The sequence below is a fragment of the Dermacentor silvarum genome, chromosome 10 (genome assembly GCF_013339745.2).
Source record: "Dermacentor silvarum isolate Dsil-2018 chromosome 10, BIME_Dsil_1.4, whole genome shotgun sequence".
Lineage (NCBI taxonomy): Eukaryota > Metazoa > Arthropoda > Arachnida > Ixodida > Ixodidae > Dermacentor > Dermacentor silvarum.
The window spans coordinates 62597306-62616888 of record NC_051163.1 but is presented as its reverse complement, the minus strand read 5'-3'; the positions used below and the strand labels follow the sequence as shown (position 1 = coordinate 62616888).

General features: G+C 46.3%; 1 protein-coding gene across 1 annotated transcript in view; it reads right to left on the bottom strand.

Moving 5' to 3' along the window:
• The window catches only part of LOC119465829 (carbohydrate sulfotransferase 1), a 59700-nt gene extending 45445 nt beyond the window's left edge, over positions 1–14255 (bottom strand). The window contains exon 1 of the mRNA XM_037726301.2: positions 13598–14255. The gene's annotated coding sequence lies outside the window, so the exon portion shown is untranslated. The remainder of the gene's footprint in view (positions 1–13597) is intronic.
• Between the last annotated feature and the right edge of the window lie 5328 nt (positions 14256–19583).

Genomic DNA, 19583 nt, shown 5'->3' with positions numbered 1-19583 from the left:
CGGAAGCGACACCTCGCGGGTGTTTACGTGCGCATGAGAAACGAGAAGAAAGGCTGTAAACATGACCAGATACACACCCTCTGGGCACGAGGTAATTTCCGGGATCAAGGAAACTCCCACCGCAGAGTGCTTTATGCTCGTTGACCAAACGTTGCCTCACTCAAAGGGGTGGGCCACGCATTGATGACGAAACGGCTACAGACGGCTCGAAGTGTGGCTGCCCGAAGGTCAGTCATCTCGTATCCTGGTGCGAAATGATGACGCCAATATTTATCGCTATACTGTCCAAAGACTCCTTTTCGTCCAAAGTGGACGAAAAGATCACTTGTCGCCAGTGGGAGACGAACACACAACCTCCGCATTGCGCGTGCGTTGTACTACCAATTGTGCTAAGGCGACAGCCATCAATCCGTCCACTACCTTCTGTATTTATGTGTACTAGACGTAACTCTAGGAGTGTTAGCCAGAGCCACTCCTGGCCATGGCGGGCGGAAGCGGGACATCATTCTTTGCCCGATGGCATCACGTAACACGTGAACTTAGAATAGCAGGCACGTGGCTAATAAACCCTCGCATGCTACCTAATGGCATCAAGACTCAGATTCGAGACACTCGCTATGAATGAAAGAGAAGAGAAGAAACAGAGGGGCTCAATTTTCATTAACCATGACCATTTCAATGAAGCCAAGGAAAGCATAGAGGTGATTAGCTGTGGTTGAAGTTCATCATTTTCTTTTACATTTAAATTTCAACAACCGCGAGTTACCCCAATGCTTTACTTGGCTTCATTGACTGTTGGCTTTACATGGCCGTTATTAACAAAAATCGAGCCCCTCTGTTTCTCCTCTTCTCGTTGATTGATTGGCGGAGTTTCACGCGCCAAAGCAGCACATTCGGATACGCTAAACATTGTGGCAGATGGTTCTGAGCTATATACTGACCACTTGGGGTTCCTTAGCTTGCACCCATGTCTCGTTATGGCAAACCAGTTCTACGAAAGCCCGCAATGGGGACATAGAGGTTCATGAAAGGAAAATTTTTATCAAACTCGACTGTTGTACGATGCTGTAAAGAAGACCCATACTGATTTTCAGTGGCGTAGTCAAAAGTGCGCACACCGGGCACATGCCCCCCCCCCCCCTTTCCATCCTCCACATCCCTCTTCCCCTATTCTACCATACTATTTGTACACACTCGCGTAACATGTTTTGCATTCCGCAGCTAAAATACAGGAATAAAAACCACGTCCTGGTCTTGAACTCCAGCGTCAAAAAATATGAACGTTTATCTACGAATTCATATTGAGGGTCATTCGAGACTACGGGCATTTCTCATCAAACTGAGCTCGCGAGCAATCAATCATCTGTAAAAGCAACCCCTGTTACAACCGAAGCACGTATATCAGTTCAAAATGGACTGAGAAATTGTAGAAAAATCAGTGTGTACAGAAGTGGCGTCGAATTTCTTTTTCTGCTCGCATATAATATTGTGCTGTGGTCCTTTTCTTAATTTATAATTCATTACAATAGCAGGGGTGTACATAGAGATTCTGCTCTCTACAAATGGCACTGGCAGAGGGTTCGTTCAAATGGATTTTCGCGTTAATGTCACACTCCTTAACGCCGTTAAAGTTGCGTGACGCTATGGCTCCGAATACAGCTGCAAAATGACTCCTTCGAAAGTTTCGCGCTTCAACCATGTTCGTAAGCGTATAGTGCGTGTAATAAAGGTTGTTACGTTCCCACCTTGAATCCGCGCCAGACAACTTATTTTAAGGTATTTTCTAAGATGTAAGATAAGGCCGTAGTGAAGTGTCCTTGAGGTACTTTCTTGCAAACATGGTTGAGCAGCCGGCTGCATCCAAGTGTTAAGGAGCTCCACTACGTGTAAAATGCGCCAGAGCGTTCTAATCATCGAGCTGAAATAAATAGGTTACTAAGACAAGCTCGCTCTGCAAGCTCGAGCACAAGTCTCGCAAGAAATACGACACGCCGACTCGGTTAACTCGTTCATGTTCGGTAGAAATCGGCTCCGTTTTCATAGCGGCGAAAAACTCCAAGGCGGCGCTATCCACGATTGTTAAACTTTGCCTGTGTCGTCGTGCTCACGAGTGTGAGCACGACGACACAGGCAAAAAAAAAAAAAAAAAAAAAAACATTACAGTATACCCAGCTGTTACTGCGAAGACTCTAAGCATTTTTTTAAAAAATCGCCTCTGGCAGATAGCACCATTCTAGTACTTTATCCGGTTCAATCGAAGAAGCGGACATTATTTGCACGATAAATCGAAGTGCGTAATCGACTAATCGGAAAACTGCAGCACTAATTTAGTTTTTAATCAATTACTTTACGGCAAACAGTGCAATTGCAAGAGACTGCAAGGCATATGCACTTGAATAAAAATCTGTGGATGACAACATTTGCGAGATATGCGCCATCAAAATTGACGTAAAAAGGCGCTGTCGTTCCACTTACGTCTTTAACGAAACGCCGTTTTATGCACACTTCGCAGGCTGCGAAGTGTGTGCCAAATTGGTTCAGCGGGCGAGGACAGCAGTTAGAACGCCCCAACATGACAACCTTATCTTTATTATGTTATCTTTATAGTCAGTGGTTTATTTATTTATTGCTGCAGAGCAGACAGGAATGGAGGGGCCGAGATATCGCACAGCACAATTCCATCACAGCAACCCAGTCACAGCTGAACAGCACAGGAGGAAACCAATAAGTTTCCAGACGCTGTCCTGTCCAACTGCATTTCTGTGGTTTATGCGTAGTACGTTAATAACGGAACAATGGTATGATTATACACTCTTTACTTTTTTATTGACAACGGTAAGCTGCTGCTCTTGACTTGGTGATGCCTGCCGTATCTTCTCCAAACTATTCTCATTTGTCGGCAATTTCCTTCTCGTGATAGCGATCATGACTCATTAAATAACATGAACGTAATCGCTGCACCTTAAGCGTACATTTCCAGCCTTTATATAGAGAGCAGCGGGGGAAACATTACTGCCTCAAGTGCGTGGCAATACGACGACGGTGATGTCGGTAAAGCGGGGGGAGGGTTAAGTTTACTACGAGCGATTCAGTTCACGAGGCCCGAGGTAGGAAAGATTACGCGGCAAGATACGAGGTACCATCTAAGCCGTGCGACAACCGAGAAGAACCACTTGCCCGCACTTTCGCAGCGGTCTTTGTTGCCAACAAATGACCGCTACGATTCAGCTAAAAGCGTGCATGGCCGTGGACGTTGCCCCGTCGCAGGAGAGCCTCGCCTCTCTCTTACGCGATTACAACCGCACAAGCATTTTGCGTTCAGTCACACACGTGTTCCGGCACCGAATACACCCTCGTGATCGCTGCGTACTGCGTCATCAAAGTAGCCAGGAGCAACGGTGAAAGTCAAAGCCAAGCACGCTGGCTTTTTCGGTTCGCATCACCAAAGTCCAAAGCAGCAGTCGGCTTGGCCAGTCCAAGCTTGGTATGCGGAGATCGGTCACGTGGCGTTGGAGAGCTATGACGCACATGTCTCTGGCCTCGAATTCAGCCTTTTTTCCCAACCTCCACACCCACACATATGCATGAACACATCCAAAGCAACCACGCACGTTCTTATGATGAAATCTTACGATGACGGACGGTCACGGTCACAAACAACAGGACAAGCAAAATGCATTCAATACGGAAGACTAATATTCAGAGTGTGTGGACAACGGAGAGATCTATATCGTCCCAGATAAACATGCACGAACTTATTTCCCTGTTGTTGTTTTTGTTGTTGTTGTTGTTGTCGTTGTTCTTCTTCTTCTTCTTCTTCTTCATTGTATGTATCAGTTTAGAGGAGCCGATCGCGGCTGTGGAAGCAGGGGCAAGGTAATCACAGACTGCTTAAACCACCGTCGTGGTTATACCTTAAGTCCTTAACTAGGACCGGGTGGCTGCGTTTACTAACACAAAGAGAGACTGAAGAGAAAGGCTAAACCAGTTGATACTCAGGAAGTATTCATCCATAACTTTGTTTCCCTGTTCCATCAGAGTGAAAATGTTAATCAGCAGCTGAAGAAAAGGAGGTCAAACTACTCCCACTTAAATTTCAAGCTTGAACCGCAGCGCCTGTACGTCAGAGTAACGTCACAGATTTCAGTGTCATTTCTTTATTATTTATTAATAAGATCCATGCTTGGTTAGTTTATTGAAATGCATGTTTGAGCGGCAGCGCGGCAAGACAGGCGCATCACAAAGATGGACTACGATACATGGTGCTAATAAAATGTAGTCTTTTGTGGACCCTCTTCACCGCGTTGCGTCTGTTTTTTGCGGTGCCGTTCAAACACGGCTTTTCTTTTCGCCTTTTACCGCTTTGGTGCAAAAACAAAAGAAAAAGAAAGAAAAACAAGAATTTTCAAAACTTCCTATATTGAGTTGATCGCTCGGTTAGAATATTTATCCTTTACCTATCAACAAATAACTATACACCAAGAGACGCCGTAAAAAATGTCTGACGCCACGAGAAGTCGGTGACGGAACTTTTCACAAGAGTCGCCACCGTATCTCGCTATTGCCTCTTTTTTACCTAACCTAATTTAGTTCTACAGCCTTACAGTTCACATTCATGTACGTAGGCATATTGTGCTTCCAAGAGGTTTGTTTTAAGTTAGTAACAGATATGCAGAGTCAGCAACTGAATTATTTACTTCTTTCTTTTTTTTGTCACACAAACGCACAAAAAAAACACATGTGTAAATTAAATGATGCAGCTAAACGACCCGAAAACTGCCTCACTGGGCTATGAGGGACGCCGTGTACAGTGAAGAGATGCGGATTTATTTTGACCACCTGGGTTTCTTTAACGTGAAATTTGGTCGAGTGTACGCGAGCGTGTTTGCATTCTGGCCCCCATCGAAATGTAGTCTCCGCTGGCGGGAGTCGAACTCGGGACCTCGTGCTGAGCAGCAGAACGCCGCAGCCATCGAGCTAAACCGGCGGTAACGCAAGCAGCGGGTAACTACATTCTGCGTCTGGTCTATATAGACCATTTCCGCGGATGAAGGAAACCACCAGCACTGCCCCAATGTTTGATATGTAGGGTGATCAAAGTTAAGTTGACAGGTTTTTTTTTTTTTTTAATTAGTTGCTGAGACGTAGGTGAAGACCACCTGTACATTAGGGTTATGTGGCGAGGTGGACGCAAAGTTAGAGGATCATTATCGCTGCTAGCAGTGCAATTAAAAAAAATTCATTATTTGACTTTTGTCTGGCTGCAGTAAGCAGGCACGTTTGTATTGAAAAGTTTGATGCAGTCGTGTTTTGACAGAGTTCCACTAGGCAGAATTCTTCTAGCGTATCCGTGCTTTGAGATATCGAACTGCGAAGTTTAATTGCCGTTCGCATGATTACGCATGCGAGGCAGTGACGACCGGCGCAAAGCTCCTCCCTTATCTCGGTATAACAGAAGCTACCATCGTTACAGGCGGCGCGGTTTCGTGTTTTGATAGCGGTTACGACTTCTGTGCTTTGCAATTACGCCAGCCGAGAGTGAAAGGGGGGAAGTTATCACTTTTGCCCATGTCTTCTCCCCGTTGTCAGACTAAATGCCATGCGCAAAAAGCGCGTCACATAAGGGCGGAGTTTTGCGCCGGTCGTCATTGTCTCGCATACGTAATCATGCGAACGGCAATTAAACTTCGCAGTTCGATATCTCAAAGCACGGATACGCTAGAAGAATTCTGCCAAGTGGAACTCTGTATAAACACGACTGCCTCTAACTTTTCAATACAAACCTGCCTGCTTACTGAAGCCAGTCAAAAATTAATTATTTAGTTCTGTTAATTGCACTGCTAATTAAGAGTGATAATTATTATTTCACTTTGTGTCCCCCACGACACATAACCCTACTGCACAGGTCGTCTTCGCGTACGTCTCAGCGCCTAACTAAAAAAAAAACCTGTCAACTTAACTTTGATCACCCTGTATACTGTACGGCTCAAGGAAGCTTCTACGTAATTTTAAAGGGAATTTCGGAGCAGTTCTTGAGGCCACAAGATGCGTGCTGACGCATGCAACATGGAATTATTCCAAGTAGTTTTTTTTTTAAAGGAAAGAACACGCGTGATCTCATGCATGCAGCAATGTTATTCTGCTTTGCTTTTTTTTTTCTTGTTTTTTTTTCTTTTCGTGGGCAGAACCAGGCCATTGTGAATGGAGGCCGCATGATTAATGCTCGCATGGCGCAGTCGTCAAGAGGCCAGAAGAATGATTGCAGATACCAAGGTCGAGACTCGTTGCATGTGTATGTAACAGCACAGCCGGCAGAAAACGATGGGGCGGCTTCCTTTTTGTCTTTTTTGTATTTTCTTCCAGAGTCTAGCCTACAGGGAAAAAAAAAACCTCCTGACCTATGGCGCAATGCAAAACAATGACTTGTTTTCTATTTCTCTTTTTTTAACATTCCGAACACCTGCCAGTGTTGTCGGGAACGCCATTTCACATTCTGACATTTATATAGTCACCGGAACTCTTCACCCCATATAATCGCAATATGCCTTGAAAATTCTTGATGCGCAGTTAAACAGTCTTACTATCAGGCGCAAAGTTACGGAGCCTAAAGTCAGGCCTACAGCTTACAACAATACAAACCAAATATACCAGAGCCACTAATGTGTGGCTGCGGCGCCGAGTGTCATGTTGCAGAATGTAAAGCATGGCTACTCCTCGCGCTAAGATCAAGTACACGTTGCTGTCGCCGCAAACTTTAATAATGTCGATGCTACATTCATAATTGAAGAATAATAGCTAAAAGTCATCAATCCTGCGCTGCTCTTTCCGTTATCTTACAGCGAAGCTGTTAGTGCGTCTAGAGGCGCTCAGAAACATTAATTGCCGGAGCATCTTTAGTGTAATGTGAAGCGAAAGTCTTATGTTTCTATTTTAATTAGGAGCGTTGCAAAGATTACTGAGCCCTCTTTTGTTTACATATATTCGTGCAATATATCAAGTTTCTATACTATGTGTTTTCCCACTGTCCTCGGTTAACTTAGCGAGGCAGCTTATTCATATTTGTTGAACGTAGAGACCAGGTCATGGGCGATGTTGCGGCAACGTTCAAAGTGGGCGGGTTGATTGCGGCCTTCGTAATAAATTACGTATGCAAGCACTTCGAAGCTTTATGAGTGTGTTTTACAAGCGGCTCAGAATTCAGCCGGCCGTCTTGGAAAAAACCTATAACTGGTCACCGAGATAATGTTTGCCGAGAACAAGGTTAACATTATAGGCAATACATTCATCGAAGGTAAATGTTTGCACTTGAATTGTAGCCTTTGCAAAGCAATCCTTCCCCCAAGTGCTCGAAAGACTAACACAGCCCCTTTGCGTTATGTTTCCAAGTGTCCCGGAAGAACTGTACGTTAGATCGAACTTACATTTTTTCTGGAGATGAGCGGAATTTTATGTCTAATCTGTGGCAATACTTTACTGCTTCTGGCGTAATTAGGAGCGTTGTATATAATTACTTACTAGTTATTTTTAACTATTTGATGCTTTATACGAGGTTCATATAGTCGGTTTCACCGGAGTCATCGGTGAACTAAACAAGGCACCTTTGATTGTATTTGGATTTTGTTAAAATTAGGAGCAGGTTATGAGTAATGCGTAGGCGAACTTGAAAGTGTGCGGACTTATTGCGGCCTTAGCATTAAATTACGCATGCAAACAATTCGTACCGTTATATCTGTGTTTTCCGAGTGGCACAGAAGTTTGCCCTCTGTCGTGGGAGAACCGTGCATGAAACAGAGACAAAATTTAGCAAAAACGAGTGGAACATTAGGCCAGATCTGTATGCGAAATCAATTGCATGTGGATCAAATACAGCTTTTGTAAACATTTCCTGAATCAAGTGCTCGAAAGCGTTATATGCGCGTAAGGTTTCAAACGGTTGAGTCATATGTGGGCAACGCTTTAAAGTATGTAGTTAATTATACGCCACTGAAATTCCGAATACAACTACTCGAAAGAAACAGCTTTGTTGGAAATTGGAATCTGATTCTGCAAAGTCGTGTCAATGTTTTGTCTTTATTTTTTTTAATTGACATTATTAAATAAGGCGATATTGGCACCAAAGCATGACACCGGCTCTAGACTCCTTTTCAGAAGAGAAACACAAATATGGCAAAATTATTGCGACATCACATTTAAAATGAAACTCGTCATGAAATGACATTACAGTGAAATGTCAAAACCTAGAAATACTTAAATGTCCCCTACACTATATATACACTAGATATGTATAATATGTCACAGACATAAATGACTGTTTCAGATCCTATGCGCATACCACATCTTACATACGTGCACTGCATTCACATACGACAGAATATCAGTTACGCCGGGCAAAACTGTACATTTACGGTAGAGTGCCACTTACCCGTAAAAAAATGTGAAAATGTGCTCCTCTTAATAAATGTTACCGCTCTTAGAGTGCATAACCAGGCACAACGTTGCAAATGCTGCCCCGATTTCACGAAAACATGTATCGCCACTTTTCCTCGGAGTGGCCTTTTTGGCTTCGAGTCTTATCTAAAGTTTGGGGGCGCTTTCATGACCTCGCGAACTTGGCCGCAGAGATTCCACTCGCCTATGTGACTATAGAAAGCACAAAAAAGGAAAGAAAGAAAGGGAAGTTTAGCGTGTCACCTATACTGGCTTCGGCGAAAGCACAGCGGAGACCTTCGAGCTAATTTGGGCCACTCTGCGCTCAGCCTTCACTGCGCCTTGCTTTGCCGCACGACTTCGTCGAAAGAGAACCTCTCCGGTCGAGTATTATACCGGCGACCTCGATTTCTACGACTTTCTCGTGAAAAGTTGATCGCGTTTCTCTGGGGCACTGTGCCCCTACAAACTTCGACTCGCTTTCCTTAGTGTATACAATACGACACACATACGACGGCGGAGGCGTACGTACGACGACGTGGGATGCAGAGTGCGATAAAAGACAATGGTAATTGGAGATCGATGTGAGAGAAGCCTTCGTCATGTACACGGAGATAAAATAGGATGATTATGAGGATGATTCGATTAAATACCTCTTACGGGCCAATTATCAGTTCACACTGTTCTGCGAGAGCAGAGAATCCAGGGGCGTATAGGTCAAGAAACGTTGTACCGCGGCTAACGTGTCAGCGTATCGCAAGTGCGTTTAAAGTAAGAGACCGCCTTGCAGGTTTCGCGTCTTTTCGTCTATTGTGAGCGACTAATCCTTCTATGAGGAATCCTGTCAGTCATTCCCGACCGGGAGCCACGGTTGTGTGTTTCAGAGAGTGGAGCAGGTCTTGCCCATTGTGCGCTGCCAATGTTATCGCCGCAGTTCCATACAGGCGGCGTTGAACCGAAGGCGATAATCGGCGCACATTGAACCAGCCCTTCTTCTGGTTCTCGTTCCCGATTGGCTGAATACCCGTGGGTTTCCCTGGACTAAGGAGAACTAAGGAGAAAGATTACTGGCAGGCGTTTTCGACACTACAGCGGCGATGTGACAGGCTCGTTTTATGGCCACAGGTGCATAGGGGCGGAAAATGCCGTTATGTTTTGAAGCCTGCAACGTAAAATTAAATATGTCTTGCAAATGCTAATTAAGAACTAGTGGCGACGTGAAAGAGTCGCTTTATGGCCACAGGTGTACTGTGGGGTTTAATATGACCCCAAACTCCACAGAGGATTATCAGGAACGCCGCAGGGGAGGGCTCCGGATTAATTTTTGACCGCCTGAGCTCCTTTAGCGGGAAGCCACATCTAAATACGTGGTCAGCGTTATCGCATTTCGGCTCTATCGAAATGCAGCCGCCGCGCTGGGAATCGAATCGGTGGCCTCGTACAGGCACGTTCGTCGTGTTCGTAACCTCACGCTCGCGCGCATAAGAACGGGACTTGATTTCCTATTTGAAAAAAAAATATATTTTATGCCGCTTGGTACCGGTAATATTAGAGAACTCAGACAACAACCACAACAACCACAACAACAACAACAACAACAACAACAACAACAACAACAACAACAACAACAACAACAACAACAACAACAACAACAACAACAACAACAACAACAACAACAACAACAATCTATTCTGTTCCTAGAGAATTCTTTCAGTAGCGCTGCCGGACATTCGAGACGCTTTCACAGCTCGAGCACCTACAGTGTTCGAGGAATTTTCCTGACGACTACCTCGAAGTCGAAGGAGAGAAGTGAGAGAGCTAAACTGAAAAGAAAACACCGAGATTGCAGGGGATCGTGAGTCGGAGGGACCGAGGTACAGAAGCCATTCGCGAAAGTATTTTTGTGGAGCTGGCCTTCTTTCAACCTTCTTGCTATTCTCGATTTGACTGTAATGATCACTCCCGCAAGGACGATCGGAAATACCTGTTTACAACAAAGCGGGACAACATTGTACATCGTCGGGCGCTTGCTGACACCGAACGGAATCTGGAAATCATTCTTAGGCTCTCTCACTCCCTTCATTTCTGTTTCGCCTTCATTTTTTTATCTCCGGAATGATCGGTGAGAGCTGACGGCAAGAAAAACCGGAAGATATCTAAAAAAAAAAACTAAAAGCGTATAACGTCGTTTGCTTTTGCGTCCACTGCCTCTTTTCTTCGGTTTAGAAAGTTACGCGGGCGCATTTTCTGTCAGATACGCCGCATGAAATGTGTGTTTCCGGTTTCCGAGCACGTGTTTTCTCATGCGTTAATTTAGTACTATTGCATGATATAGTGTTCATGGGGCCCATGTGACACTTTTTCCTTCGCCTATCTCTTTCAACAGTCTGAAGAAAATAAAGCAAATCAGCGCAAAAACAAGCGCATAAACAGAAAACGTGAGGCTATGTTATGGGATTCTACATGATCACGTAACATCCGGCATAAAACATTTCTGCCTTCTCATGTGATTATCTCCCACAGGTAGGCTTCTCCAAATGCACCCGCATGCATCTCTACCGCTCATTCGGCGGACGATCAGTGCTCGGTAATTACGTGTCTCTACAGCGGACCACGTGGACACATTCACGCTCTCCCCAGGATCGTTGCAGATCCGCGAACCAGGGCTCTCGCACAACTTGTCCACACCGAATTATTTGTCAACAGGACACGGGCATCTCCGGCAGTGACGCCGATGTCATCGCCGCTTATTACGGTCACGAGTATGTTAGTCATGACTGATGGGACTTGGCCTGATATGTTCTCATTTACCGTTCATTATCGGGCTCTAGCTGCACCAGTGGCGTGTGTTGGTCCCGAGTGGTGGCATCATCATTGAGGTGGGTATTCCCCAGCCTACCTTCTCCTCATACACCCCGAGCATATATGGCACAAGATAAATAAATTTTATGTCGCGATAACTTCCCGTTTTAAACTTGGGCCCATGGTCCCCCCCCCCCCTCCCCGATTCCGCCAGAAAGAAAGAGAGAAAAGAAAAACGTTCGTACGCTAGTGCTATACGTATAAGAGCAAACGCCGGCCAATCGTGATGTTGAAAATAATAGCGCAGACAACCGGCAAATCACAAAGAAAAAGAGCATTTACGAACAAAAAGCTTTGTGAATTCGGCCCTCGAATTCTAACACCACTCTTCTTGCTGCCATAGGCACTTCGTTTTCAATCATGTAACAGCGGTTGCTTTTATACCTCGTGGCGCGAGATTCATCGCATTTCGTGCTGTCTGACATACAAATAGATACACGCATTGATTGACGCCTCGTCGCAATGGATACGCTTATACCAATTTAATGATCTAATTTTTTGGTCGTATCTGCCTTTCCTTTTACTAAGTAGCGGCCACATAACGTAAGATTATTGCATTCTGATTTTATTCCAATGTCCTGACGTGAACTTTACATAAACACCGACGCAAGTATCGGGCGGCGACTAACTGCCCTGGCTGAACAGCCCAAACGCTCTCCTTGCTTGCATGACATCACGTTTGTCTGCTTTCGAAGTGAATTGCACTGCCTTGACAGGGTTACGAAAAACCTGCATTGACAGGTTTTTCGTAACCTAATAGGCTGATAAGAGTCGAGGGGCGCGCAGAAGTAGCTTTAGTGGGGACGAGCTAGCCCAATGAAAGTAGATAACCGAATGAGGAGAGCGGCGCCGGAGTCTGTGATTTGTCAATTTCCCATTGCTCAGCTTTGCGGTGGCTGGTCGAAAATCACGGTGACCTGCGAAGTAACGTTAAATATACCGCTAAAAGGGACCATCAGCGAAGAATACTTAGCATCGCGATGTCGTATACGTACCAAAAAGGCTCGGCAACGTTAAGCTACCATGGAAACAACTTATTATACGCAAATAAATGTATTTCTCGTTGGCAGCTCCAAGTACCCAGTGTCAGAGCGATCGGCCGGAGGACTTCTATTCCTTTCGGAAAGAGACAGTCCCCGGCTATTCCGAAAAATTTCTCTTTTTTTTTCAGCATATTAATGCACATTTAATACGCACAAGTCACACTGACGTGGTGAGTTCTCGCTGTTCTCTCACGTTGTGTGACAGGCGAAGTGGGCGCAGCCCGAAAACTTATGACTAATAGCTGGGCGCTAATGGCGAAAAAAGTTGTCGAATACGAAACATTTTTCGCCTAATTATGCGTAATCAATGTGAACACGTCATATCAGCTGGGGAGTCTTCGCAGTTTTCTGGAATTCGCGCGACAGACAGGCGAAGTGGGAGTGGACCGAAAATGTTTGACCAATCGTGGAGGGCGATACTGACAAATAGAATAGACACGCATTTGAATAGCTATACGGCATAGCGCCCTAGAATTCACTACGCAGTTTAAACGTGAAAATGGGAATCATTTTCCTAATGGCGCTTCGATATTACGGTGTAACTGGTGAATAACAGGTTCTCTTACTCACTCGAAACACCGCCACGTCACTTTAAACCCATTCCGGGACTCTAAAAGATTTGTTAGTATAGGGAGCTGTGCGTTAGTATAGAGCCTGGGGAATTCTTCATTGCGGGCACACGCTGCATAACACGAGGGCCCTTATACTCATCGCAATACAGCCACCGCTACCGAAAAGCAAACCCGCGAACCCACGAAAAGCCCCATCCTCACCGCAGCGGGGTATTTTGAGTTCGCTTCAATGACCTATTCACGCGTGCGCAAGCGAAGGACCTTGGACTCATTTAACCGAACGGCGACTTCAAGCAGACCAAAATTAGGTTTACACAAGGGAACGAGATACATCACGTTCAATTGCACTTCGCATAGCTGGAATACTCGTCTGTCGCGTCTCAAAATACGGATTTCATGAGACGTAGTACAGCTACGCGGAAGTCTCACAAAAAAGTTAGACACGTAGCTCCAGTTGCTGACCCGTCTCGTTTTCTTTCTGTCTTTCGTCACTGTGTGTTTCTCGACACGTTACAAAAACAATGACAAAGAGGCACTTGTGCCGCGTGCAGTCCAAAAAAAAAAAAAGAAACCGAAACGGGTCAGAAACCTTCGCCAACGCGGAATTGCGCGCCTCGAAACCACGTGGGAGGAAGCGCTCGTGGGCAGCGCGTAGGACTACGGCGATCCATTTGTTGGCTACAATGTTCTCACCTTTTACGACCCGCTGAGGGTCCGAGGAGTTGCCATACACGTACTCGCACCAAGTTCCGAACCAGAACCAGAAGTCAAGCAGCAGTACGGGACTCCGGCACGGTAGCACCAGCGGCGAACCCTCCACCATCCATAGGTCGATCAACCCGCCACACACTGCCAGAGGTTTAGTTACAACAACATCTTAGCTTGTCTAAGATGCAAAACTACACCGCTTCCAGCAACGCCGCACGAAACGGTATCTCCCCGATCACGCCGGGAGCAGCAACGGTTAGTCGAACACTGAGGTCGTCATCTTCGATGAAGCGTCCGATACATACTGGTCTCAGAAGGAGGACAGGCCTCCACATGGAACCGCACGGCCGACTTGCGACCCACCGGACCGGGGAGGTTGGGGTGCCGGTATAGAGGGGGGAGTGATGGAAGGAACGTATACGGACGGTGAGGGTCGCGTGGTGTTACACTGAGCCGCCGGAAAGCCGGAGAAACAGCGGCGCCCGAGCCGGTTCAGCCGGCCGTCCTTGCCGTAGTATATCGCCTGGCCCGGTTTGTTGTGCTGGCCGGACCCTTCTTCCTTCCCATTCGCTAAACGAACGCGTGCGCTGCCAGCGAGCGCGTACGAAGACGCAACGAGCGAGCTAGGATCGGCCGCGAATCATGATGGGAGAGGGGGTGGGGAGAGGCACGCGAGAGAGGAAGTGTATTAGGAAAGAGAAGCCGAGGGGCAACGATTCGAGAGGAGGTTACGTGAAGGAGCTGCGAACGAAAGTCACAATATGGGGGGGGGGGCTGCGCTAAAGGAGTTTTTTTTTTTTTTTTTTTTTTTTTTTGCGGGAGGGGCATTAATGTCTTCGGCTTCCTCTCGCTTTTTTCGTTTCCTTTTTTGAGAGCAGTGGCCTGTCGAACTGTCAGGCTTGCTTCACCGGGGAACGAGGGGGGCGAACTAGAGAGAGGGGGAGGGAAGCTAGGTCTCGGTGTCAGGCTGCTTCGAGGAGGATCGCTGCGAAGATGATGAGCTACGCAGAAGGAAACGTTGGAGAAGTGGAGGCTGCGGTAAAGGAGTTTTTGTACGAGGGGCCTTTAAATGGTTGCGCTTACCGCCCTCCTGTGTTTTACTTCCTTTCCGAGAACGCTCGCCTCTAGAGCATTCGCACGTTCCTTAATTGTGTACCACCACGTGGGAGGAAGAAAGCGGCAAACCTTCCTCTGCTCTTCCTCGACGTAGACAATCGTTCGTTCCTTCTTTCTATTTATTCTTCCTACTTTTTTTTTATGGCACAGCCGCGGCTCTCTCTAGAGCGGGAATTGATGTAACCTTTGCCGGTATGAGCTGCTTTATCGTTACTTGTATGAGTGTTGCGAGGAGAGGAGACCGACTCCCTCAGATGAGGGAGGCGAAGGGTATGGAGCAGCGGTCTCGCAATTGAACACCCTCCTCCTGCTCGCCCATCTGATCCCCTCCGCCTCGGAGCCGAAACCAGTTCTTTCTCTTTCCAGCCACTTGTTACTTCGTAAGCGGTGCCCTTTCGGCCTACTCCTCCTGTTGCGGTTCCAGCGGCGAGCGAAAGTGGTCCACTGCCGATGTTGCCTCCCTGTACTTGAAGATGGCGCTTCAAAAAGAGAAGCTGCTCGGCATCTTCCGTCTTTTTCGCTCCGTAATTGCCGAAGTGTCGCGTAATTACGAACCCAACTGAGCCCCCCATTAGCGAGCAACTGTGTGCAAGTGAGCGCATAATATAACGATGAGATACGCGGCCACGGTGGCTGTAAGGGAGCATAGATCGTAGTTAAGAAAGCGAAAGGGTCAAACGACTGGCAGGCCGTTTGGAAACCAAAGAGCACTTGGAGGGGCGAAAAAAGAAGCAGGAACTAAGGGAGTTGGGTACGCTATTCAACGGCACTCATAACGAAGCCGAAAACTCCCGTATTTTCTCGTTTGCTACTCTGATTTTCAGGGATCACGGGTCACGTGCTTAAGTGACAGCTGTAAACGAGTGTTGTGTGGATCGATCGTGACCTCCTCGGTCATTCCTGCGAGATTGTGTTGACGTGTCGCGCAGCGAGCAATCCTTTACGTAATTTTGTCATTAGCCGGAGCTTTCGACCTGCCGCGGCCCGAAGGAAATCAAGAAAATAGTTGTTTTTTTCCCTTCTGGAATCGTCGATGGCCAATGTACCCCCTAGCTTTGCGTAAACGCGGGTTTGCGAATAGACTTTTCTACTCATTTTATTCAGTGATTCGTGAAGGAAGTACTTTTACTTCACTGTAGGCAACCAATACGGGTATGGAAGAATCCTTCAATTTCATATTGTGTCTGCTCATGGATCCGCAATGTGAATACGTAATAGGTGTCCGAGACCATTGCTTGCAGAGTAATCTGCCGAACAAAAATATGCATACGGCCGCATCCCGCTCGTTTATTAGAGTACATTGTAAAGGTTTCTCGCTGTGGCGATGATGCATAACGGCAAGAAAAACTACAAGGGAGCACGAAATTTAATCTCACTGTACGGACATGAAATATCCATACGTCAGCCAGTTCATGTGATTAGTCGGCTTCTCCGCGTCAGCTATCGGTTACCAAGATGCACCTCACTGCTTACGAAATAGGCCCAGTGCGCAGCCTGTGCAAGTAGGCCATTAACGATTGATGTACGACGTTCAGTAAGCACACCCAATAATATACAGGCTTCAACAGCAACATAAATGCAATGACAGTGATCGTGGACAGGTGTGCCGCCAGTATATATATATATATATATATATATATATATATATGAATGATTAATAAAAATCGGGCCCCTCGGTTCCCTTTCTTCTAGTTCATTACATAACGAGGGCTCGAATCCGGCAACATTGATGCCTTCAGGTAGCATATGTGGCTTTATTGACCAGTTGCCATCATCCAAAAAGATCACGTGCTCATGACGCCTGTGGCAGAAAGGATGTTCCCCATCCACCCCTAGGTGTGTGAGTGGTGGCGCTGACTAACACTCCCATGGTTAGTTCTAGTTGTAAAACATAAAAATACCCCAGATAGTGGATGGAAAAAACGGCTCCGCGGTAGCTCAATGGTGAGAGCATCGCACGCGTAATGCGAAGACGTGGGTTCGTTCCCCACCTATGGACAGTTGTTTTTTCATCCGTTTTCATTTCCATTAATTTATGATTTCTTTAATTAAATTAGTAAGTACAAGTAATTTCCCCTATGTTGTCCTTGGTGTCGTCGTTTGTTGGCTCCTTACGATATGATATATATATATATATATATATATATATATATATATATATTGAACCGAAGTTATGACAATTAGTATATGTTGTGGAGAGAAAAGCCGAGAGAGACAAACACTTCGCTCATCCAAGACTCATAATTTCAGTCGTCGCCATGGCAACTAGTCCAGTTGGATCTCTTAATTGTGTACAGAACCATAACGTGCTTTGTGTGGACCATCCCTAACAGAAATCATGCAATAGATCCAGTTGCATCTCAACAAAAAGTACGTTAAAGGCAATAAAAAATTGATGGAAATGCAACAAACTTTTCATAACGATTTCAATAGAGGACCAGCAGTCACCCCGGTGTCGGGCGCAGCTCTCTTGTCCTCGGTGCACTAATCGTGCCAGCGGTGCGCAGACATGGTATTTTTGGTCCAGATGTTCTCGTTGCTGTGGGCCTTTCCATGGACTTTTCTAAGCATTTCGTAAATGGTCAGAACAGCACATGGCGAGGAAAACACTTGAGATATCCACCCACTTAGAAATGAAACCCCTCGAGCAAGAGTCTGAAACTTCGCCGCTAAATGCCTGCGCCCCCCCCCCCCCCAAACGAAGTTCCATGCATGCGAAACGTGGTTATATACTTCTGTAACGAAGCAACGCGGTTATATGTTTGGGATAAGGGTGGCGCCGCGCCTTGCAGCCTATCTTTTGTCTCCACGAGCAAGCTAAAGTGCGCACTGACGACAGGGATGATAACGAACTGGATGATGGAGTCATAAAGCCACAGACACTTCTCTGGACATCCTTACGTTATTTTTCTACGACATAGCAGTTAACGGCACCACGACGATAACGGTGAATAGGGCGACATTTCGTTGACTATATGATCTGAAACTGCGTCCGTCCGTCCCGCAGTCCGTCTGTCTGCGTGTGTGTGCGTGCGTGCTTGTGCGTGTGTATGTGTGTGTGCGCGTGCGTGTGTGTGTGCGTGTGTATGTGTATGTGTGTGTGTGTGTGTGTGTGTGTGCACGCGGGCGTCATTTCTGTCTGTTCTTCGATTACTGTAAAGCTTTGTGTGAAAGTCACCGTCAAAAGTTGCCAACCTTTCTGATATCGTTGAATGATTATAATCCATCACCTACCAGTCCGCGGCGCACAACTTACGCAGTCAGGCAAGAATCATTAGAGTGAGTGCAAAAGGGTGATGTGCAACATTTAGCTAAATTTAAAAAAAATGAAATTATGGGGTTTTACGTGCCAAAACCACGATCTGATTATGAGGCACGCCGTAGTGGGGGACTCCGGAAATTTCGACCACCTGGGGTTCTTTAACGTGCACCTAAATCTAAGTACACGGGTGTTTTCGCATTTCGCCCCCATCGAAATGCGGCCGCCGTGGCCGGGATTCGATCCTGCGACCTCGTGCTCAGCAGCCCAACACCATAGCCACTGAGCAACCACGGCGGGTCAACATTTAGCTGTGTTTAAGTGTCCGCTACTGTGAACACTGTTGACGCATGGAATCAGTGAAAATAGCGAGGAAAGTCTAAACCTGTAAGTCGCTGCAAAGGCACTAGCTATCGCTATTTCTTGTTCAATCTCAGTTCGTCGTCGAGTAATCGCACTTCACACATTCTATTATATTTTACCGCAGAAAGTGGTAATGCGTTAGCATTCTTAGAGTACTTCACGCGCTTTCCGAGTGCTGTCTGTCCGTCTGTCTGTCTGTCTGTCTGTCTGTCTGTCTGTCTGTCTGTCTGTCTGTCTGTCTGTCTGTCTGTCTGTCTGTCTGTCTGTCTGTCTGTCTGTCTGTCTGTCTGTCTGTCTGTCTGATGTCTGTCTGTCTGTATGTATGTATGTATGTATGTATGTATGTATGTATGTATGTATGTATGTATGTATGTATGTATGTATGTATGTATGTATGTATGTATGTATGTATGTATGTATGTATGTATGTATGTCAATCTATTTCACGCACTTTCCGAGTGCTATCTATCTATCTATCTATCTATCTATCCATCCATCTGTCTGTCTATCTGTCTGTGTTTGCATCCGTGTATATATGTTGGTACGTTGCATGTAACTGTTTACCCGCCTACCTGAGTCACTGCAGTGAGTGGTCGAACGGGCAGAGCATCGGGCTGCTGTGCTGAGGTAACAGGGTTTGAAACCAACCATCGGGCCCACTTGGATCACTGAGTAGGTGACAATGTGTACATACGTGCCGCTTTCAACGAATGTCTATCACAGCGACATGGGCCACTGTGGACGCGGGTCTGTATAGGTAGGTACCACTATTCGAAGAAATTATTTGATGCCAACTTGGGACACTGGTTATGTGCCACTTGGTGTATGCCGCTCTTCAATGAACATCTTTGACGCCAACTTGGGTAACTATTGACCCTTCTCCCGGCGCTCCCGTGGGCGCTCCCATGTTTGATCACGTGGTGACCCGTCCATTGCTTGCCTCAGCTGCCTCCGTGTTTACAATGCAAGCGCGTGACGCTGGTGTGGCGCAGCAAACCTCCGTTTCTACGCATACCTTAGACGGTGGCTGTGCGGACGACACGAAGCTTTGGCCACAACTTTAGAGGACATGTAAGTGCTTTCAGAGTTCATTACGCCTTGTCCAAACTGCGCGACCAGCGTATACGGTGCCTGTACTAACAGCGGGGCTAGAATGTATATTCCAAGCTGTCCAAACTTTCCAATTATGAATTAAATCAGGATCACTGTGTTCGTTCTTTACGTGGCAAACAT